Source organism: Salmo salar, chromosome 02 (assembly GCF_965601325.2).
Source record: "Salmo salar chromosome 02, fSalSal1, whole genome shotgun sequence".
Classification (NCBI taxonomy): Eukaryota; Metazoa; Chordata; class Actinopteri; order Salmoniformes; family Salmonidae; genus Salmo; species Salmo salar.
Window position 1 is genome coordinate 58,342,453 of NC_138292.1, and position 24,113 is coordinate 58,366,565.

Below are 24,113 nucleotides of genomic sequence, written 5' to 3' on the forward strand. Positions count from 1 at the left end.
GACAATCAAGGGAGTTTGATCACCTAAAATAATAAAACAATGATTAGCCTGGGAATGCAAACATTAGCAACCATGTGAGAGCCTCTGAGTTGCTATCTATTTGCTGTTGTTCGCTTGCTTATTAAAACTGATCTCAGATCAGCTGGTAGCAGGGTCGTAGACTGAAAGTATGTGCAGTGGTTCTCCTGTTTGCGTTGGAAGCCGAAGAGGCAGCGGGGTCAGTGGTAGGGTTGGTTGCCACTGTGCTGATAGCTGCAAGTGATGAGTTGGAGCTCTGGCTGAAGGCTTTGCCACACACCTGGCACACATTGGGCTTCTCACCTGGGATAGGAAAGCAGAGGTGAAGTTCACTATTTTATAAGTTAAAGGGGCAGTGCGGTTGTTAGGGTGTTAAATATCCATATTGACGATGGCGGTGTTTTCCACATGTATGTACAATAAGCCCAATATCTGTCTCTCCCGCTCTAATCTGTCCCCACCCCTTTCCTTTGTCTACCAAGACGTCATATCGCTTTAGTCCACTAGGGACCATTCATTGCATTGTGTTAGTAACCAATAACCAACTATTTGTGTGTTTATGTAATTCTGTGTGATTATTTATTTAGTTAGTAAATAAATAATTAAGCCAATTTGTGTATCGCTGGTTCATCATTTATGCTTGGGTTCGTGCAGATATCTAAGGATTTTGCGACATTCAGATTGAGACTGATAGAAGGTAAACAATTAATTAATGACTGAAATGTAAGAGATATTTATATCTTTAATAGTTAATTCGGAAAACGGTAACTCGTTAAATAAACTCTTCCGTGGTGCCCTGAGATTGCAAATGAGTTAATTGTTACAGGATTAATTTAATCATCGTAATAATTAAACATAGTTAATCGATTTGATAAAACAATCGTCATCACATTAATGATAGCCAAGACACGACATGATGTTAGCAAGTCATTGATTTCTAAAGCTACATACACACTATATATACAAAACTATGTGGACACTCCTTCCAATTAGTGGATTTAGCTATTTCAGTCACACCCATTGCTGACAGGTGTATAAAATCGAGCACACAGCCATACAATCTCCATAGACAAACATGGGCAGTAGAATGACCTCACTGAAGAGCTCAGTGACTTTCAACGTGGCACCATCATAGAATGCCACTTATACAACAAGTCAGTTTGTCCAATTTCTGCCCCTGCCCCAGTCAACTGTAAGTCAAATCAAACCAAACTGTATTTGTCACATACACCGAATAGAACAAGTGTAGACCTTACAGTGCAAGTGTAGACCCAACAGTGCAGTTCAAGAAGAGTTAAGAAAATATTTACCAAATAAACTAAATGATACGGAGACATGTGTTTTTTGGATTCCAACCAAATGTAAATCAAAACTAGAGTTTTCCCAGGAGGTAGTAATAGCTAGTGATAGTGATGCACAAGATAGGCCTATTTGAAACATCAGCATCTACTGACAGCATTTACCTGCCAGATTCAGAAGCTCAAAAACCCCATTAGACTTTTGTCTAAAGTTTAGAAAAAAACTAAAACTAAACATATACTTGGTTTCAATTTTGTTTTTTCAGTCAAAGACAATCGTTTCAATATTGATTACTTTTTTATTTCAGTTTTCTAAATTGTTTTTCAAATTTGAATTAGAATTTTAGTTTCAATTTTCCTTTACTATAATAACCTTGGAATAGTATGGCCTTATGGAAAATTAATAACACATTTCGACTGTGACCTTGACAAAGACAAGATCTCTATTCCCATAGAATACATGATGACTCACCTGTATGAATGAAGATGTGTTTCTTCATGTCAGACTTCTGGTGAAATTAGATTAGCAGGTGCGCAAGAGCGCTTGAACACTTTCCAACACACCTTACGTACACACCTTATCTGTACGCTCCTGAAACACGAGAACATAGCATGCTATATTGGCTTCATATTTTGTGGGACATTTTATTTATTGGGTTATCACATTCAAAAAGGATGGATTGTTTTTATATAGTTTCTTTCCAGAATTGTAGGGTGGGTGGACAGAACCAGGTGGCATGAAAGTAGTTGTCTAGAGTGTCGTTTAATTATTTAATATTTTAATGAAATATTTTGTATCTGTAATAATTGTTATATAGCTTCATCTGTAATTAACAAACAGTGTTAAGATACAGGAGGTTCCCTGGTGCCGTTTCATTTTGGGGTTGTGATCCACCCAGATCTTTCCTGTTTCAGCTAACTTCACTTCTTTGTCGACAGTCAGGATGTAGGACTTGGGGTGACCCTCAGCATACTCTGCCAGGAGGTTGTCCAGCCCATGAAGTGGGGATTCCTCAGGGCAGCTATGTGTATTGTCACTTTCCAGTAACATAGATGCTCTTAGGGAGAAGGCTCTTCTTAAAGGTGCCTTCCAGGATGAGTATGGAGTGGCCCTTCAGGAGTTGAAACCACTCGATGAGGTCAATGAGAGCCATCTTCTCCGAGAGAGAGAGAGATTTGACAGTGCTGAAAGAAATGTGGTTGTCAGTATTAAGAGTTTGCTGGGAACACTGCTTTGAGCCTCATAATTGTTTATTTTTAATTCATTTTTACGCTGGTGCTCGAACTGATTCTAATATCAATGTGTCTTATAATCCCATGTGGGATGGCTACATGGCACTACAATAAAATACACTATATACAAAAGTATGTGCACACCCCTTCAAATTAGTGGATTCAGCTATTTCATTCACACCCGTTGCTGACGGGTGTATAACATAGAGAAAACAGCCATGCAACCTCCATAGACAAACACTGGCAATAGAATGGCCTTACTGGAAAGCTCAGTGACTTTCAATGTGGCACTGTCACAGGATGCCACCTTTACAGCAAGTCAGTTTGTCAAATTTCTGACCTGCTAGAGCTTCCCCGGTCAACTGCAAGTGCTGTTATTGTGAAGTGGAAACGTCTAGGAGCAACAATTGCTCAGTCGCAAAGTGGTAGGCCACACAAGCTTACAAAACAGAACCGCAAAGTGCTGAAGCATGTAAAAATCATCTGTCCCCGGTTGCAACACTCACTACAGAGTTCCAAACTACCTCCTGGAAGCCACGTCAGCACAATAACTGTTCGTCAGGAGCTTCATGAAATGCGTTTCCATGGCCGGTCTTTCCACTAGACGTTAGAACATTGCTGCGGAGACTTGTTTCCATTCAGCAACAAGAGCATTAGTGAGGTCGGGTACTGATGCTGGGCGATTAGTTTTAGCTCGCATTTGGAGTTCCAATTCATCCCAAAGCTGTTCGATGTGGTTGAGGTCAGGGCTCTGTGCAGGCCAGTCAAGTTCTTCCACACTGATCTCGACAAACCATTTCTGTATGGACCTCACTTCGTGCACAGAGGCATTGTCATGCTGAAACAGGAAAGGGCCTTACCCAAACTGTTACCAAAAAGTTGGAATCAGAGTATCGTCTCAAATGTCATTGATTGCTGTAGCGTAACGATTTCCTTCAGTGGAACTAAGGGGCCTAGCCCGAACCATGAAAAGCAGCACCAGACCATTATTCCTCCTCCACCAAACTTTACAGTTGGCATTACGCTTTGGGGAAGGTAGCGTTTTCCTGACATCTGCCAAATCCAGATTTGTCCATAGGACTGCCAGATGGTGAAGTGTGATTCATCACTCCAGAGAACGTGTCCAATGGCGTTGAGATTTACACCACTATGGCAGACGCTTGGAATTGCGCTTGGTGGTCTTAGGCTTGTGTGCGGCTGCTTGGCCATGGAATCCCATTTCATGAAGCTCCTCACGAACAGTTCCTTTGCCGACATTGCTTCCAAAGGAAGATGGGAACTCAGTAGTTCCGTTGTCGCTCCTAGACGTTTTAACATGGAAGACACATGTTAAAAAACTCAGTCGCCTCCAAGCAACACAATGCTGCATCAGAGGGAACCAGTTTCAGCCAGTGTGCGCTGCACGGCACAAAATAGGCTCTCGGATTGATATCCTGCACTCTCTTTTAACGTCTTACATCTAGATGTGCCGCTAGCGGAACGCCTCGCCAATATCCAATGATACAGCGTGGCGCGAATTACAAACACCTCAGAAATCCAAAAACTTCAATTTTTCAAACATATGACTATTTTACACCATTTTAAAGACAAGACTCTCCTTTATCTAACCACATTGTCCGATTTCAAAAAGGCTTTACAACGAAAGCAAAACATTAGATTATGTCAGGAGAGTACCCAGCCAGAAATAATCACACACCCATTTTTCAAGCTAGCATATATGTCACAAAAATCAAAACCACAGCTAAATGCAGCACTAACCTTTGATGATCTTCATCAGATGACACTCCTAGGACATTATGTTATACAATACATGCATGTTTTGTTCAATCAAGTTCATATTTATATCAAAAACCAGCTTTTTACATTAGCATGTGATGTTCAGAACTAGCATACACACCGAAAACTTCCGGTGAATTTACTAAATTACTCACGATAAACGTTCACAAAAAACATAACAATTATTTTAAGAATTATAGATACAGAACTCCTTTATGCAATCGCGGTGTCCGATTTTAAAATAGCTTTTCGGTGAAAGCACATTTTGCAATATTCTGAGTAGATAGCTCGGCCATTAAGGCTAGCTAAACAGACACTCGCCAACATCGAGGCTCAGTAAACTCAGAATTACTAGTAGAAAAATTGGATTACCTTTGCTGTTCTTCGTCAGAATGCACTCCCAGGACTTCTACTTGAACCACAAAGTTGTTTTGTTTCAAAATGATCCATAGTTATGTTCAAATATCCTCCGTTTTGTTAATGCGTTCAGGTCCCTATCCAAAGGGTGATGCGCGGACGCATGTCGTGACAAAACATTTCAAAATATTCCATTACCGTACTTAGAAGCATGTCAAACGCTGTTTAAAATAAATTTTTATGCTATTTTTCTCGTAAAATAGCGATAATATTCCAACCGGGCGACGTTGTTTTCGTTCAAAGGCTGAAAGAAAAACATGGCCACTTCTCGGGGCCGCGCATGTCCTGTCTCTGAGCCACCAGCCTGACCACTCACAAACAGCGCTCCTGTACCTAGCCCAGAGACAGCAGAGATATCATTCCACTTTCTGGCGCCTTCAGAGAGCCTATGGGAGCCTTAGAAATTGTCACGTTACAGCAGAGATGCTGTATTTTCGACAGAGATGCCACAGAAGCACAAGAAATGGTCAGAGAGCACTCTTCCTGTATGGAATCTTCTCAGGTTTTGGCCTGCCATATGAGTTCTGTTATACTCACAGACACCATTCAAACAGTTTTATAAACTTTAGAGTGTTTTCTATCCAAATCTACCAATTATATGCATATTCTCGTTTCTGGAAAAGAGTAGTAACCAGTTTAAATCGGGTAGGTTTTTTATCCGGCCATGAAAATACTGCCCCCTAGCCCTAAGAAGTTAATAATCTGAGTAAAAATCCCCTGTTTTAGGTCAGTTAGCATCACCACTTTATTTTAAGAATGTGAAATGTCAGAATAATAGTAGAGAGAATTATTTATTTCCATTTTTATTTCTTTCATCACATTCCCCGTGGGTCAGAAGTTTACATACAGTCAATTAGTATTTGGTAGCATTGCCTTTAAATTGTTTAACTTGGGTCAAATGTTTTGGGTAGCCTTCCACAAGCTTCCCACAATAAGTTGGGTGAATTTGGCCCATTCCTCCTGACAGAGCTGGTGTAACTGCGTCAGGTTTGTAGGCCTCCTTGCTCGCACACGCTTTTTCAGTTCTGCCCACAAATCTTCTATAGGATTGAGGTCAGGGCTTTGAGATGGCCACTCCAATACCTTGACTTTGTTGTCCTTAAGCCATTTTGCCACAACTTTGGAAGTATGCTTGGGGTCATTGTCCATTTGGAAGACCCATTTGCGACCAAGCTTTAACTTCCTGACTGATGTCTTGAGATGTTGCTTCAATATATCCACATCATTTTCCTGCCTCATGATGCCATCTATATTGTGAAGTGCACAAGACCCTCCTGCAGCAAAGCACCCCCACCCCTGTGCTTCACGGTTGGGATGGTGTTCTTCAGCTTGCAAGCATCCCCCATTTTCCTCCAAACATAATGATGGTCATTATGGCCAAACAGTTATATTTTTCTTTCATCAGACCAGAGGACATTTCTCCAAAAAGTATGACCTTTGTCCCCATGTGCAGTTGCAAACCGTAGTCTGGCTTTTCAGCCAACCTCATATTCAATTTGCGCATATATGTACATCATTTTTTTGAGCAGATTTTGTGTGTTTTTGTGCATTTTTGTGTTGTTCAATTCGTTCGAAAAGACACGAAGTCATGTGGTACTTAATTAGTGCGTTATGACACGAATTTAACCAGTAGGCGACACACAAGCCTTTCCTACAACCATAGACGCAATATCCTGTATTTCATATTTTTTTAATGTTATGAATATGTAGATATTTTGGCTTTATTTAATTCCTATTAGAACATTGTGGATGTATGCCTATATGTACTGTTTTCGATTTTTCTGAACAGACATTTCAGTATAGAATGAATGTAAGCAATGCATGATGGCTAATGGTGTTTTATTCTGTTGTAGTTCCATGTATTTCTTTCAAAAAACAAACGTGAAAACCAGAATGTATATTGACCAGAATGTAACTGAAAATACAATAGCAACCTTGCCATTGTCCATCAATATCAAAACTTTCTTTTTCTTCGTATAACATTTGGGGAAACGTGTGCAGTCATTGTAGTCTTAAATTTTGTTGGCCAACCAAAATTACCAAAACGTTAACCCGTAATAAGGCTAGGGTGGAATTGTACTATGAGCTGGCTGAGTGTAAATACATGGCTCTGAGTGTAAGCACCTTTTCACTAGAAACTTTGTGTTCAAATTACCGTCAGTGCGAAATAGCTAGAAAGCTTTCGTATTTCCACTTGGCTGCACCTACGGTTATGAGAACGATAAATCATTTGCAATACCTGCGTCGACCTGTGACGAGCAGCAAAACACCGTAAAGTTACCGCAAAGTCTACCGGAAAGTTACAAGAAGAACAAGAATGGTTACCTCATCCGGTCATGTGACATTTGTTGTTTATAGATTTTTTGCCCACACAAGATGTCTAGACCCTGCACAGTTAACAGGTAGGTCGTCAGTTCGTCCCTTGTTGTGAGAAATACAGCATGCAGACACATTTGTTTTGTGTTTGTTAAAGTGTTTGGTTTAAAAAATGTGTTAACCTGTTGGCTATAGCCGTTCCGCTAGCGTAACGCCTAGCCAACATCCAATGGAACAGCAGGGCGCGAAATACAAAACATAAAAAATCGAATAATGTCAATTTCTCAAACATACGGCTATTTTACACCATTTTAAAGATACACTTCTCCTTAATGTAACCCCATTGTCCGATTTTAAAAAGGCTTTACAGCGAAAGCAAAACATTAGATTATGTTAGGAGAGTACATAGACAAAAATAACCACACAGCCATTTTCCAAGCAAGTATATGTGTCACAAAAACCCAAAACACAGCTAAATGAAGCACTAACCTTTGACGATCTTCTTCAGATGACACTCCTAGGACATTATGTTACACAATAGATGAATGTTTTGTTCGATAAAGTTCATATTTATATCCAAAAACAGCATTTTACACTGGCGCGTGATGTTCAGAAAATATATTCCCACCAAAACTGCCGGTGAATGAGCACATCAATTTACAAAAATACTCATCATAAACGTTGACAAAATAAATAACAATTATTTAAAGAATTATAGATATACTTCTCCTTTATGCAACCGCTGTGTCAGATATCTGAGTACATAGCTTGCCATCACTGCAAGCTATACAGACACCCGTGGTCAACTAATCTCAGAATTAGTATTATAAATATTCTCTTACCTTTGCTGATCTTCGTCAGAATGCACTCCCAGGACTGCTACTTCCACAAGAAATTTTATTTTTGTTCGAAATAATCCATATTTATGTCCAAATACCTCCGTTTTGTTCGTGCGTTCAGATCACTATCCAAAGGCATAATGCGCGAGTGCAGTACCAGAGACGAAAAGACAAAATGTTCCATTACCGTTCGAAGAAGCATGTCAAACGTTGTTTGCAATCAATCTTTAGGGTGTTTTTTACGTAAAATTGTGATAATATTCCAACCGGACAATACCGTATTCTTTCTAGAAGAAAAGGAAGGAACAAGGCGCTCGCGGGATCGCGCATACCCAAACCCTTTGTCCATAGGCAGTCCACTGATTGACTGAGCTACTATTATCTGCCCAGTAACAGGAGAAGGCTGAAAGAACTTTCTGAAGGCTGTTGACAGCCAATGGAAGCCTTAGGAAGTGCAACGTGACCCCACAGACACTGTAGTTTCGATAAGGATTCAAAAGAAGAACTACAATTCTCAGATTTTCCACTTCCTGGTTGGATTTTCCTCAGGTTTTTGCCTGCCATATGAGTTCTGTTATACTCACAGACATCATTCAAACAGTTTTAGAAACTTCAGAGTGTTTTCTATCCAAATTCCTATACTAATAATATGCATATTCTAGTTTCTGGGGCAGAGTAGTATGCCATTTAATTTGGGTACGTTTTTCATCCGGCCGTGAAAATACTGCCCCCTACGCAAGAGAGGTTAACCAATAAAGCAAGTAGCTCCTAGACTTAACCCATATGCATGTATGTCTACAGTGGAACCTAGTCTCTCTCTCTCTTTAGCTCCGCTTCCTCTGTTATGGTGTTTTCAAGCTCACCCATTATGCAGCTGGACCTTACTTCTTGTGAGAATTATGCACCCACAGAAGAGAGACGTGATGATCCTTACCACTGTAGGTGCTGCAAGGAGCACTGTATGTGTGAACCAGACCAAATCTATCCCAACACCCCCCCTGGTGTATCTGGAAGTTCACTCAATCTCCGGTTACAACCGGTGCCCGGTTACATGACCAGGTCTGATGCACCCCTTTAAATGGCCAATCTGCAGTTGCTACATCCACTTTTGGATTCTTGAAGAATATAGTTTATAAATGCCTCATGAACATAGTTCAACTGCCGTACCCTATCAGAACCCAAAATATAAGCTTTTTCTACTCCAATGTTTGTAAACATTGGAAAGTAAATGTAAACAAACACTCTATAGCATGTGTCAAACTCATTCCACGGGTGAGCCGAGTGTCTGTGGGTTTTTGCTCCTCCCTTGTACATGATTGATGAATTAAGGTCACTAATTACTAAGGAACTCCCCTCACCTGGTTGTCTAGGTCTTAATTGAAAGGGAATAACTAAAACCAGCATACACTAGGCTCTCCATGGATTGAGATTGACACCACTGGACTATAGCCTGGAAACATGGTTTAAACTATGGTTACATTTCTCCATCCCCATCCCTCTGCTTTTTACAGAACCATTGGCGGGGAGAACGATTTATTGTTTCACCTGGTGATTGCCGATTTAAACCTTTTAAAACTGTAATGTGCTCCTGTGCTTGTGTGTGTGCTTATTAGTTTAGTTAATAAATAACAAAAGGTTATCCTTGTCTTCAAGTAATCATTTGCATCATGATGGAGCTACATCAGTACATTAGTCATGGGCTTTTAAGTCAATCAAATGTATTTATAAAGCCCTTCTTACATCAGCTGATGTCACAAAGTGCTGTACAGAAACCCAGCCTAAAACCCCAAACAGCAAGCAATCCAGGTGTAGAAGCACGGTGGCTAGGAAAAACTCCCTAGAAAGGCCAGAACCTAGGAAGAAACCTAGAGAGGAACCAGGCTATGAGGGGTGGCCAGTCCTCTTCTGGCTGTGCCGGGTGGAGATTATAACAGAACATGGCCAAGATGTTCAAATGTTCATAGATGACCAGCAGGGTCAAATAATAATAATCACAGTGGTTGTCGAGGGTGCAACAGGTCAGCACCTCAGGAGTAAATGTCAGTTGGCTTTTCATAGGCAATCATTCAGAGTATCTCTACCGCTGCTGCTGTCTCTAGAGAGTTGAAAACAGCAGGTCTGGGACAGGTAGCACGTCCGGTGAACAGGTCAGGGTTCCATAGCCGCAGGCAGAACAGTTGAAACTGGAGCAGCAGCAAGGCCAGGTGGACTGGGGACATCAAGGAGTCATCAGGCCAGGTAGTCCTGAGGCATGGTCCGAGGGCTCAGGTCCTCCGAGAGAAAGAAAGAAAGAGACAAAGAAAGAGGGAAAAGAGAGAAAGAGAATTAGCGAAAGCATACTTAAATTTACACAGGACACCGGATAAGACACGAGAAATACTCCAAATATAACAGACTGACACTAGCCCCCCGACACATAAACTACTGCTGCATAAATACTGGAGGCTGAGACAGGAGGGGACGGGAGACACTGTGGCCCCGTCCGACAATACCCCCGGACAGGGCCAAACAGGCAGGATATAACCCCACCCACTTTGCCAAAGCACAGCCCCCAAACCACTAGAGGGAAACCTTCAACCACCAACTTACCATCCTGAGACAAGGCCGAGTATAGCCCACAAAGTTCTCCGCCACGGCACAACCCAAGGGGTCAACCTATTGTAATGAGAAAATAATCATCAAATCATCAAAGAAAAGTCAACAATTCCTTATGTATGTATGAGATGCACAAATGCTTAACTAGTTCTGAGTACTTTGACCAGTTACTACTTTTACTCTCACTCAAGTAGTTTTCGAGAGGGCTACTTTACTTGTACTTCAGTACAAGAACTGACTCTCCCATCTGCTGCAGATGAAACAGTTTAGTTGAAAAATAATGTTGCCTAGTATCTACTGGCACACTGTCACGTCCTGACCATAGTAAGATGTTATTTTCTATGGTAGAGTAGGTCAGGGCGTGACAGGGGGTGTTTTTCTATGTTTTGTATTTCTATGTTCATGTTCTAGTTTTGTATTTCTATGTTGGTTTTGTTTGGGATGATCTCCAATTAGAGGCAGCTGGTCCTCGTTGTCTCTAATTGGAGATGATACTTAACTTCTTTGGGATAGGGGGCAGTCTTTTCACGGCCGGATAAAAAACGTACCCAATTTAATCTGGTTACTACTCCTGCCCAGAAACTAGAATATGCATATAATTAGTAGATTTGGATAGAAAACACTCTAAAGTTTCTACAACTGTTTGAATGGTGTCTGTGAGTATAGCAGAACTCATATGGCAGGCAAAAACCTGAGAAGATTTCATGCAGGAAGTGCCCTGTCTGACAATTTGTTGTCCTTCTGTTGTATCTCTATCGAAATTACAGCATATGTGCTGTTATGTGACACTTTTTAAGGCTTCCATTGGCTCTCTAAAGCCGCCAGAAAGTGGAATGGGGTGTCTGCTGTCTCTGGGCAAAGTATAGGAGCAGAGTTTGTAAGTGGTCAGCCTGGGGACAGTGAGACTGGAGATGTGCGGTCACGAGAACTCGCCATTTTTTTCTTTCTCTCTATGAATGAATACAACGTTGCCCGGTTGGAATATTATCGCTATTTTACGAGAAAAATAGCATAAAAATTGATTTTAAACAGCGTTTGACATGCTTCTAAGTACGGTAATGGAATATTTTGAAATCTTTTGTCACGAAATGCGCTCGTGCGTTACCCTTCGTATAGTGACCTGAACACACGAACAAAACGGAGGTATATGGATATAACTATGGATTATTTGGAACCAAAACAACATTTGTTGTTGAAGTAGAAGTCCTGGGAGTGCATTTTGCCGAAGAACAGCAAAGGTAATCCAATTTTTCTACTAGTAATTCTGAGTTTGGTGAGGGCCAAACTTGGTGGGTGTTGACATGCAGCATGTTAAGTGCATAGAGGCAGACTGTCTATCTGCTTGGTCTCTAGGCTAGTTGTCCACGAAAAATATTTAATGAAGGTGAAAGTTTTCATTAGCATAACTGCTTTTTTTGAATAGGCAGTGAGAATACATTTTCATCATTGTTGCTTATCAGGAATATGATGTGCTGAGGACCATGGCAATAGAGATGCGGTTATAAGGCCATGTGGGTAATGGGTATAAGGGTTGAAAGGCCACATATAGACTGTTGAATGGCTATTTTTGAACTTCTAGAAGTGTCAATATCGATGTAATAACGTTTATATAAGCATTTCTATACATACATTTGTTTTCTGCCATGAATTTTTATACACTCCTAGGAAACCTTTGTAAGAGGTCAGGTCTGGTCATAGAATCCCCAAAAATATGTTTTTGTTGTTTTTTGTAGCTCAGTCTTATGGCTTGGCACAAATAATCATTTTCATGAATTATGCAATCCCATACCCCTGATGGCCATGGGGTGCTCAGTAGCACCACCAACAGACTCCGACCGCACCTAAACAAAACAAAACAACCCCCCCCTCCAAAAAAAAGGGAGGGTAGGGTGGGTAACTACTGTCTATGGCGGCTCTGGTGCAGTACACATAAACTTCTTATCCCGCGGATCCTCCAACAGAGGTGGCTCTGGTTCGGGGCGTAACCCTCACTCTGCCCGCTGATCCCTCTGCTTCTGTGCCACTGGACCGTGGATCATCGCCGGAGGTTCCGTCTCAGGAGGTTCCGGGCTGCAGGCCGTATCAGGAGGTTCCGGGCTGCAGGCCGTCTCATGAGGTTCCGGACTGTAAAACGTCGCTGGAAGCTCTGGACTGGGAACTATCGCCGGAAGCTCTGGACTGGGAACTGTCGCCGGAAGCTCTGGACTGGGAACTGTTGCCGAAAGCTCCGGACCGGGAACTGTCGCCGAAAGCTCTGGACCGGGAACTGTCGCCGGAAGCTCTGGACCGGGAACTGTCGCCGGAAGCTCTGGACTGGGAACTGTCGCCGGAAGCTCTGGACTGGGAACTGTTGCCGGAAGCTCTGGACTGGGAACTGTCGCCGGAAGCTCTGGACTGGGAACTGTCGCCGGAAGCTCTGGACTGGGAACTGTCGCCGGAAGCTCTGGACTGGGAATGCGCACTGGAGGCCTGATGCGTGGGGCTGGCACAGGTGGCGTCAGACTGGGCGAGTGCAAGGAGGAGGCACAGGACATACTGGGCTGTGGAGGCGCACTGGAGGCCTGATGCTTGGGACCGGTACAGGTGGCACCGGGCTGATGACACGCACCTCAGGGCGAGTGCGGAGAGGAGGCACAGGACATACTGGACTGAGGAGGCGCACTGGAGGCTTGATGCGTGGGACCGGTACAGGTGGCACCGGGCTGATGACACGCACCTGAGGGCGAGTGTGGGGAGGTAGCACAGGACACACCGGACTGATGTCACGCTCCTCAGCACGCCCGCTCCTCAACGCTCTCCACGCCAGCACCACTCTCCGGAATCTTGCGTCGAGCTCCTCACTAGACTCCCTGACTGGCTCTGGTTCACCCATCGGCTCTCCACGGTAAGCATGGGAAGTTCGCTCAGGTCTCCACCCTGACTCTACCAATCTCCCCGTGTGCCCCCCTACATTTTTTGCGGGGGCTGCCTCTCGCACTTGCCTCGTGGTTGATATAGTGCCTCATAATATCGCCACTCCGCCTTTGCTGCCTCAATCTCCTCCTTAGGACGGCGATAATCCCCAGCCGGACTCCAGGGTCCTTTCCCGTCCAGTATCTCCTCCCAGGTCCATTCCTGTCTCTCCTGGGCAGGTTGCTTGGTCCATTGGTGGTGGGAGATTCTGTCACGGTTGTCAAGGAGAGGAGCGGACCAAAGTGCAGCGTGGGTGTCGTTCCACATTATATTTATACTGTGAAACTATGCAATACATAAATAAACTGAATGACAAAAAAACAACAAACCGTGACGCTGAGGTGAAACATACACTACTCAAAATTAATCTGACACAAATCCAGGTGGAAAAAAACCCTACTTAAAACCACGTTTAAATAAGAAAATGGTGCTTTGGTAGCATCCTCATAGCTTTCCATAAAGTAGGATTTCCTTCCAGGCTACATCTGCTGAGCTAGAATGTTTATTTGTAGTTTGTCTCGGGGGGTTTTGAACAAAACTAAGTAATTGGCGTTCAAACTAATGGTACAGCTATTTATACCTTGGTGAAACACATTTTGTGCCAATTAAAGCACGGACAGGTTTCAACGATTAGTACATTGAGTAAAAGCTCGTGCTATTTCAGGATGTTTACTACCGGCAAAAAGCATATCATCCAAAACCAGCAGATTAAGTAAAAGTTCATCATCAGACAGGGATGCAGGTATTCCTTCAACAAACTAGATTTTTATTTTCTTCAACAACTCATCATACAAAGGTTGATAACATGAATAACACCAAACAATATTGTCAGGTTTCTGAGATAATACATGTTCAGAATTCTCTAAAAAACTTTTTACAAAACAAGTTTTACTGCTATTGGATGGGCCTGCGATTAAGGCGGAAAATGGTATTTGCAACCTGGGATCAAAACCTTCTACAGCAGCCATTATATCTTAAGGGTTAAGACACACAGGGCTTGTAACATAAGTCAGTAACCAAAGGGCGAGGTGGTCCCGTCAGATAAAAGCAATCTCTTGTCATAGACTACCCGGAATCTTTTAGTAAGTGGGGACCCCTTTTTATCCCTAACAATCTTTCTGTAGGAGTTCAACATTTCTAATTCACTATTCCGGTCGTTTATGAACCCCTCGACTAAGCGTGTGATTGATTCCAAGTTTACACGGGGGGCATTTTCATAGTTTTGAGTCACACCTTTGCCTTTCAACACCACGTGATTGTCTTTAGTCCTAAAAACATATATTTTGGGGCCACAGGATGACCACTCTATGATATGGTCACCATCTTCGAGTTCACTCGTTAAACCACCCAGATAGTTGCTAAGAGGGGGGTTCCATTCACCAGGTTTGCTTACATAGACCACGTTTACATTACCTGGGGGTAGAACCCACTTCTTGTTACGTCTCCATTGCACCAGGGCAATGTCTTGACTCAAGAATGAAAAATGGGAAATTTCATATTGGTCTGAAAAAACAAATTCCATAAATTCTTCGGGATCTTTAATGATCAACATTGTTAACATATCACTACTCTTGGATAATTTCCCCCAAAGCGAATTTAAATACAATTTTGACAGATTTCTTTTGGTTTTGTTGACCTCTATTTTGTCAGGGTCAAGATCGTATGCCTTCTTTTTCATGATAGTCCTGAATGTATCTGTCTTTGCTCTCTTGATCTGTGACTGATGCAGGATACACTGAAGCCATTTGCTTGCATCTCAAGAAGGTCTTGATGTACTCTTTAAAAAGACAGTCTGATTTCCTGGAAAAGTTCCACACTTCAAAGATTTTGGACACACGATACCCCTTCTCTATAGCCTTAGATAATTCAACGATGACCCATACACCGGTCAGAGCTCTTTCTTGATCTCAATGATCACAAGGCTTTTCCTGGTTGTTGTTTTCACAGCAGGTGCAACAAAAGTTTCTATTGAGGTCCCTTGTAAGGCAACACTGGCAGAAACAAGCCCCGGGGTGGGTAAACAGTTGCATTTACATTTTAGTCATTTAGCAGATGCTCTTATCCAGAGCGACTTACAGTAGTGAATGCATGCATTTCATACATTTTTTCTCCATACATTTTTTCTCCGTACTGGTCCCCCGTGGGAATCGAACCCACAACCCTGGTGTTGCAAACACCATGCTCTACCAACTGAGCCACATGAGACGTGCTTTTAACAGACCAAAATAGTTTTGTGGTAAGTCAAAGTCACAGTGAATCATTTCAAGATGACCCATAGGATAAGAAGAGGAACTCATTACATGAGGATAAAGGGATGTCAAATCTACATATCCAATTTTCTCATCAGGTTGCGCTATATACCGTAATGTCAAAGCATTGGTACGACCCCTGGCGGGGTTCCAGGGGTTCAGGTATGTCAAAGGTGGAAAGGAGAGCTCAAACATGAGGATCAGACTTTTTGAGTTCTGTCCACTCATGTTCCCAGATAACCATAACGCTCACCCCATAAGCAGCCTGTAAAGATTCCAATTTGTCTTGGAACTCCTGGTACATATCCCCAAAAGTATTTTGGGTTAAGACACACATGACCTGGGACACAAAGCAAGATTTACAACTGTGGAAGAAACAACCGTTGTACTCATACACTGTCTCAACACCGTCAAGATGTGTGTAACCATCTACATGGTAGGGTCCAATTTTTCCCCCTCTTTATTCAAAGCATGTTGAATAAAAATGTTTTTAGCCTGGGACAAATACTCCAACCATTGAATGGAGGCGCTAGAGTATGACTTGAATTGTCGGTGGTAGTTGTCAGACGATGGAATAGCTATAGATGCTGGAGGTAAAAAAGTGTGTACGACAGGTTTTCATGCATGCCGATGCAATAGTTGTACAACTCCAGGGGTCAATGCTGGAATCTTTGATTACCTCTTCTCTGAATCTGAGGCATCTTTCACGCAGGATAACCACATCATTGTCACGGTATAATTCCATCTCTTTATGGAAATCAAAGGTATTATGACGTACTGTCTCATACCATGTCATGAATCTCTCTCTCTCTTTGGGAGACATTTGATCACACCAGTGCATTTCGGGACTGGGATAAGCTCCAATATAATGTAGATTCTCCTCAGATGTGAAGAAATGAGGAAACCAACCTTTCACAGAGTTTTCAAAACCAAAGACCTCTGGCATTTGAGCCAATCTCATGGGTAAGAACCTTAAACTGTCAATGTATCTCTGGTTGAAGGCGGGGTCTACAAAACACCAGATTTTACTACCGTGGGCTATGACCCTGGGTGCAACGCCATGTTGTATCAACGGGTTCAAAAGAAGATCGAAATCTTAGGCTTTAGAATTGTGAGTCGTTTTTTAAAAAATGTTTTAGATAGAGTAGTGCCCAATTGGGGCCTTCTGCCGACCACTTTTCACCCTTGAAAGTCATGGTAGATACAAAAATAGGTCAATTAATTCCTGATTACTCTCAAAGTCATAAAACACATATTTCTCTGAATGTTCATCTTCAGCCAAGGGCTGAATATAGCACTCATGTTCCAAGTCTTAAACCACTTCAGTGTCTCTGCTTTTCAAAGCCCCATTACAGATTGGGCAGCGTATGATACCACATACGTGAGGTTGGGGGTTGTCTATTTTAAGGTTGTAATTACAATGGCATTTTGGACATTTCTTATTAATGTCACATCTGCTTACAGATTTACATGCCTTGGGGTGCCATGTTTCAATTTTGTGTATTTCGTAGCAGTAGGCGGAACGACATGTACGATGACAATCCTCACATGGTGTTAGGTGTAAGGGCTGCATCGAACATTTTTCATCCTGACACACTGAACAGTTATAACGACAAGAGTGCCCCCCCTGTCGGTAGTAGCCTGAATGACATGATGGACACATATTGTGCTCCTAAGAAAGCTCTGATGTTGGTAATACCATAACAATGGTTGTTTGGCAAAAAAAGTACAGAATATGAAAATGAGGTTGAGGGTTGTTCTGGAATTTCAAGAGAGCTGAATTAGCTCTACTATGGTACAAAACCACAATATTGATGTTCAGCAAATTTTGCATTTGAATTACTGAATTTGGCACAACCTAAAATTGTCACTTTGGAGTCTGGACTATATGCCACTGAAGATTCTTATGGCTTTCAAATCATCTCACCCGCAGACTTCCTCTTCCAATGCGTACCCAGGCAGGGTTGTTCCACTCAGGGCCTGTTCGATCTGTCGTAGAGCAAGTCTTATCTTAAGCCATTCTCTCATCCGCAACACAAGAGAAAAACTCCGTTTATTTTTTTATTTTTTTTTAAACTCTCAAGAAAATACGAAACAATATTATCAGAATTTATACTAAAAAACTAAAAGAGCATGTACAGGAGGGAACTATGGTGTTGAACGCTGAGCTGAGATCCACAGATGATGCAATCTCTATTACACTCCACACTGCCCTTTCACACCTGGACAAAAGAAACGCCTGTGTGACAATGCTATTCAATGACTACAGCTCAGCGTTCAACACCATAGTACCCTCAAAGCTCATCACTAAGCTAAGGACCCTGGGACTAAACACCTCCCTCTGCAACTGGATCCTGGACTTCCTGACGGGCCTCCCCCAGGTGGTAAGGGTAGGTAACAACACATCCGCCACGCTGATCCTCAACACGGGGGCCCCTCAGGGGTGCGTGATCAGTCCCCTTCTGTTTCCCTGTTCACTCATGACTGCATGGCCAGGCACGACTCCAACACCATCATTAAGTTTGCCGATGACACAACAGTGGTAGGCCTGATCACCGACAATGACGAGATAGCCTATAGGGAGGAGGTCAGAGACCTGGCCGTGTGGTGGCAGGACAACAATCTCTCCCTCGACGTGATCAAGACAAAGGAGATGATTGTGAGCTACAGGAAAAGGAGCACCGAGCACATCCCCATTATCATCGACGGGGTTGTAGTGGAGCAGGTTGAGAGTTTCAAGTTCCTTGGTGTCCACATCACCAACAAACTAACATGGTCCAAATACACCAAGACAGTCATGAAGAGGGCATGACAAAATCTATTTCCCCTCAGGTGACTGAAAAGATTTGGCATGGGTCATCAGATCTTCAAAAGGTTCGATAGCTGCACCATCGAGAGCATCGTGACTGGTTGCATCACTGCCTGGTATGGCAACTGCTCGGCCTCCGACCGCAAGGCACTACAGAGAGTTGTGCGTACGGCCCAGTACATCACTGGGTCCAAGCTTCCTGCCATCCAGGACCTCTATACCAGTCGGTGTCAGAGGAAGATTCCAGCCACCCTAGTCATAGACTGTTCTCTCTGCTATCGCACGGCAAGCGGTACCGGAGCGCCAAGTCTAGGTCCAAGAGGCTTCTCAACAGCTTCTACTCCTAAGCCATAAGACTCCTGAACATCTAATCAAATGGCTACGCAGACTATTTGCATTGCCCCCCCCCCCCCTTTTACTCTGATGCTAGTCACTATTTATTATCTATGCATAGTCACTTTAATAACTCTGACTACATGTACATATTACCTCAATAACCTCAACTAACCTGTGCCCCCGCACATTGACTCTGTACCGGTACCCCATGTATATAGCCTTGCTATTGTTATTTTACTGCTGCTCTTTAATTATTTGTTACTTTTATTTTGTATTTTTTGTAGGTATTGTTAGGTATTTTTGTTAGGTATTTTTCTTAAAACGGCATTGTTGGTTAAGGGCTTGTAAGTAAGCATTTCACTGTAAGGTCTCCCCCAGTTGTATTCGGCGCATGTGACAAATACATTTTGATTTGATTTGTAGCTTGGTATCCGCTTCATCGGACTACTTCCGTATTTAGTGGTTCACTGGTACTTCCTGTTTGAGTTTTGTCTTGTCCTTCTAATTTTTAAATCATTACTGTATGTCTAATACATTACTGTATGTGTTTATTTAATGAAAATAACGGCAAATATTTTGTATAATTTATTTCCCTGAGCCACAATATACTTTAAAAGGAGTAAAACCAAAACGAAACAGTGTAGTAATGACAATGGAACTATATACGTTCATACAATTTCTTGACAGTGTCTAGCTTGCTAATCATCACCGAAATGAATGCTAGACAGTCAGGGATCATGGAAAATTTCCAAAACAAAAATGGAGCCCATTTTCAGTTTGGCCATCCGGACTTCGTTGAAGACCCGAAGGCCACCCCTGGGGCAAAATGAGCGTTGTACATGGTGGTATTCGAGATCTTCAGTTTCTTGGCAGTTTCTCGCATGGAACAGCCTTCATTTCTCAGAACAAGAATAGACTGACGAGTTTCAGAAGAAAGTAATTTACAACATTAACAATGTCTACACTGTATTTCTGATCAATTTGATGTTAATATAATGGATAAAAAATGTCATTTTTTTTAACGGTAGTATATCTAAATATATTGCTCTTGTGACGCCAACGTAGGTTCTCCGGAACTGATTCCTCCTCTTCAGTTCTCTGGAACATAAACATAAACACCCTCCCTCTCTCTGTCAGCGCTACCCTATAAAATATTGATTTACTGAAACCAACAGGTTTAATCATGCCGTGGAACACAATCTTCAAAAAGGCAGTAAGCAAAGCTGGTGCTTAATTGTAGAAGCCTAGGGCTGTGCAACGGCATTGCCTTGTTTTGTTAATTTAGCTAACGCTTTCTGTCAGCGCTACCCTAAAAAAGTCTAACCAGTTATTGAGTGTAAAAGGGGGCAATTAATTTTTCACACAGGGGAATTGGGTGTTGCATAACTTTGTTAATTAAATAAATAAAGTAAGAATACCTTTTTTTGTTACTTGTAAAATAAGGTTCCCTTGGTTGCCAGGTTTTGGTTGAAGATCTGATAACATTCAGTATCAAAAATATGCAAAAATAGAGAAAATCAGAAAGTGGGCAAATACTTTTTCACAACACTGTATATTAGCTTGTTTTGTTTGGTGTATTTGTAAAACAGATATTAAAAAAAATACAACAAAAATAATGATTTAACTTAACATGAAACTGTGATTGAAATCAATGTTAAAACCAAAATATGTAGACTATATAGTCAAATTAAATCAAACTTTATTTGCCACATGCGCCTATTACAACAAGTGTGGACTTTACCGTGAAATGCTTACTTTACAAGCCCTTAACCAACAGTGCAGTTCAAGAAGGAAATATTTATCAAGTAGGCTAAAATAAAAAGTAATAATGAAAAGTAACACAATAATAATAACAATAAAGAGGCTAAATACAGGGGGCACCGGTACCGAGTCAGTGTGCAGGGGTACAGGCTAGTTGAGGTGGGGGCGAAGTGACTATGCATAGGTAACAAACAAACCGCAAGTAGCAGCAGTGTATCAGAGGAGGGGTGGGGTGTCAATTTAAATTCTCCGGTGGTGATTTTTATGAATTGTTCAGCAGTCTAATGGCTTGGGGGTAGAAGCTGTTGGAGGAGCCTTTTGGTCCTAGACTTGGCGCTCCGGTACCGCTTGCCGTGCGGTAGCAGAGAAAACATTATTTTACTTGGGTGACTGGAGTCTCTGACAATTTTATGGGCTTTCCTTTGACACCGCCTGTTATATAGGTCCTTGATGGCAGAAAGCTTGGCCCCAGCTTTGTACTGGGCCGTTCGCACTACCCTCTGTAGCGTCTTACGGTCAGATGCCGAGCAGTTGCCATACCAGGCGGTGATGCAACCGGTCAGGATGCTCTTGGTGGTGCAGCTGTAGAACCTTTTGAGGATCTGGGGGCCCATGCTAAATCTTTTCAGTCTCCTGAGGGGGAAAATGTTTTGTCGTGCCCTCTTCACGACTGTCTTGGTATGTTTGGACCATGATAGTTCATTTATGATGTGGACACCAAGAAACTTGAAACTCTCCACTACAGCCCCTTTGATATTAATGGGGGCGTGTTCGGCCCGCCTTTTCCTGTAGTCCATGATCAGCTCCTTTGTCTTGCTCACATTGAGGGAGAGGTTGTTGTCCTGGCACCACACTGCCAGTTCTCTGACCTCCTCCCTATAGGCCATCTCGTCGTTGTCGGTGATCACTGTTGTGTCGTCAGCAAACTTAATGATGGTGTTGGAGTTGTGTTTGGCCACGCATTCGCGGGTGAACAGGGAATACAGGAGGGGACAAAGTACACACCTCTGAGGGGCCCTCGTGTAGAAGATCAGCATGGCAGACGTATTGTTGCTTACTCTTACCACCTGGGGGCGGCCCGTCAGGAAGTCCAGGATCCAGTTGCAGAGGGAGGTGTTTAGTCCCAGAGTCCTTAGCTTAGTGATGAGCTTCGTGGACGCTGAACTGTAGTCGATGAACAGCATTCTCACATAGGTGTTCCTTTTGTCCAGGTGAGAAAGGGCGGTGTGGAGTGCGATTGAGATTGCGTCATCTTTGAATCTGTAGGGGCGGTATGTGAATTAGAGTGGGTCTAGGTTGTCAGGGAGGATGCTGTTGATGTGAGCCATGACCAGCCTTTCAAAGCACTTCATGGCTACCAACGTGAGTGCCACGGGGCGGTGCCACGGGCATTTAGGCACGTTACCTTCACTTCCTTGGGCACAGGGACTATGGTGGTCTAATTGAAACATGTAGGTATTACAGACTCGGTCAGTGAGAGGTTGAAAATGTTGGTGAAGACACTTGACAGTTGGTCCGAGCATGCTTTGAGTACACATCCTTGTAATCCTTCTGGCCCAGCGGCTTTGTGAATGTTGACCTGTTTAAAGGTTTTGTTCACATCGGTTACCGAGAGCGTTATCACACAATCATCCAGAACAGCTGGTGCTCTCGTGCATGCTTCAGTGTTGCTTGCCTCGAAGCGAGCATAAAAGGCATTTAGCCCGTCTGGTAGGCTCGCATCACTGGGCATCTCGTGTCTGGGTTTCCCTTTGTAAGACGAGCGTCAGAGGCGGTGTAGTAGGATTCAATCTTAATCCTGTATTGACGCTTTGCTTGTTTGATGGTTCATCTGAGGGCATAGCGGGATATTTTATAAGCATTCGGATTAGTCTCCCGCTCATTGAAAGCGGCAGCTCTAGCCTTTAGCTCTAAGCGGCTGTTGCCTGTAATCCATGGCTTCTGGTTGAGATATGTACGTATGGTCACTGTCAGGATGACGTTGTCGATGTGCTTACTAATTAAGCCGGTGACTTGATGTGGTATACTCCTCAATGCCATTGCATGAATCCCGGAACATATTCCAGTCTGTGCAAACACATATTTTGTATTATTTATTTCTCTGAGACTCAATATACTTTAAAAGGACTAAAACCAAATTCGAAACTGTGTAGAAATGACAGTGGACCTATATACAGTGGGGAGAACAAGTATTTGATACACTGCCGATTTTGCAGGTTTTCCTACTTACAAAGCATGTAGAGGTCTGTAATTTTTATCATAGGTACACTTCAACTGTGAGAGACGGAATCTAAAACAAAAATCCCAAAAATCACATTGTATGATTTTAAGTAATTAATTTGCATTTTATTGCATGACATAAGTATTTGATACATCAGAAAATCAGAACTTAATATTTGGTACAGAAACCTTTGTTTGCAATTACAGAGATCATACGTTTCCTGTAGTTCTTGACCAGGTTTGCACACACTGCTGCAGGGATTTTGGCCCACTCCTCCATACAGACCAGATCCTTCAGGTTTCGGGGCTGTCGCTGGGCAATACGTACTTTCAGCTCCCTCCAAAGATTTTCTATTGGGTTCAGGTCTGGAGACTGGCTAGGCCACTCCAGGACCTTGAGATGCTTCTTACGGAGCCACTCCTTAGTTGAAATGGCTGTGTGTTTCGGGTCGTTGTCATGCTGGAAGACCCAGCCACGACCCATCTTCAATGCTCTTACTGAGGGAAGGAGGTTGTTGGCCAAGATCTCGCGATACATGGCCCCATCCATCCTCCCCTCAATATGGTGCAGTCGTCCTGTCCCCTTTGCAGAAAAGCATCCCCAAAGAATGATGTTTCCATCTCCATGCTTCACGGTTGGGATGGTGTTCTTGGGGTTGTACTCATCCTTCTTCTTCCTCCAAACACGGCAAGTGGAGTTTAGACCAAAAAGCTCTATTTTTGTCTCATCAGACCACATGACCTTCTCCCATTCCTCCTCTGGATCATCCAGATGGTCATTGGCAAACTTCAGACGGGCCTGGGCATGCGCTGGCTTGAGTAGGGGGACCTTGCGTGCGCTGCAGGATTTTATTCCATGACGGCGTAGTGTGTTACTAATGGTTTTCTTTGAGACTGTGGTCCCAGCTCTCTTCAGGTCAATGCCCAGGTCCTGCTGTGTAGTTCTGGGCTGATCCCTCACCTTCCTCATGATCATTGATGCCCCACGAGGTGAGATCTTGCATGGAGCCCCAGGCTGAGGGTGATTGACCGTCATCTTGAACTTCTTCCATTTTCTAATAATTGCGCCAATAATTGCCAATAATTGCCACATTTTTAACTGCACTGCCCATTGACTTATAGAATAGTGAACTTCCCCTTTAATATAGTATGTCCTCTCTGTTTTTATATCCCAAAAACTGAAATATTACATTTACATAAGTATTCAGACCCTTTACGCAGTACTTTGTTGAAGTACCTTTGGCAGCAATACCAGCCTCAAGTCTTCTTGGGTATGATGCTACAAGCTTGGCAC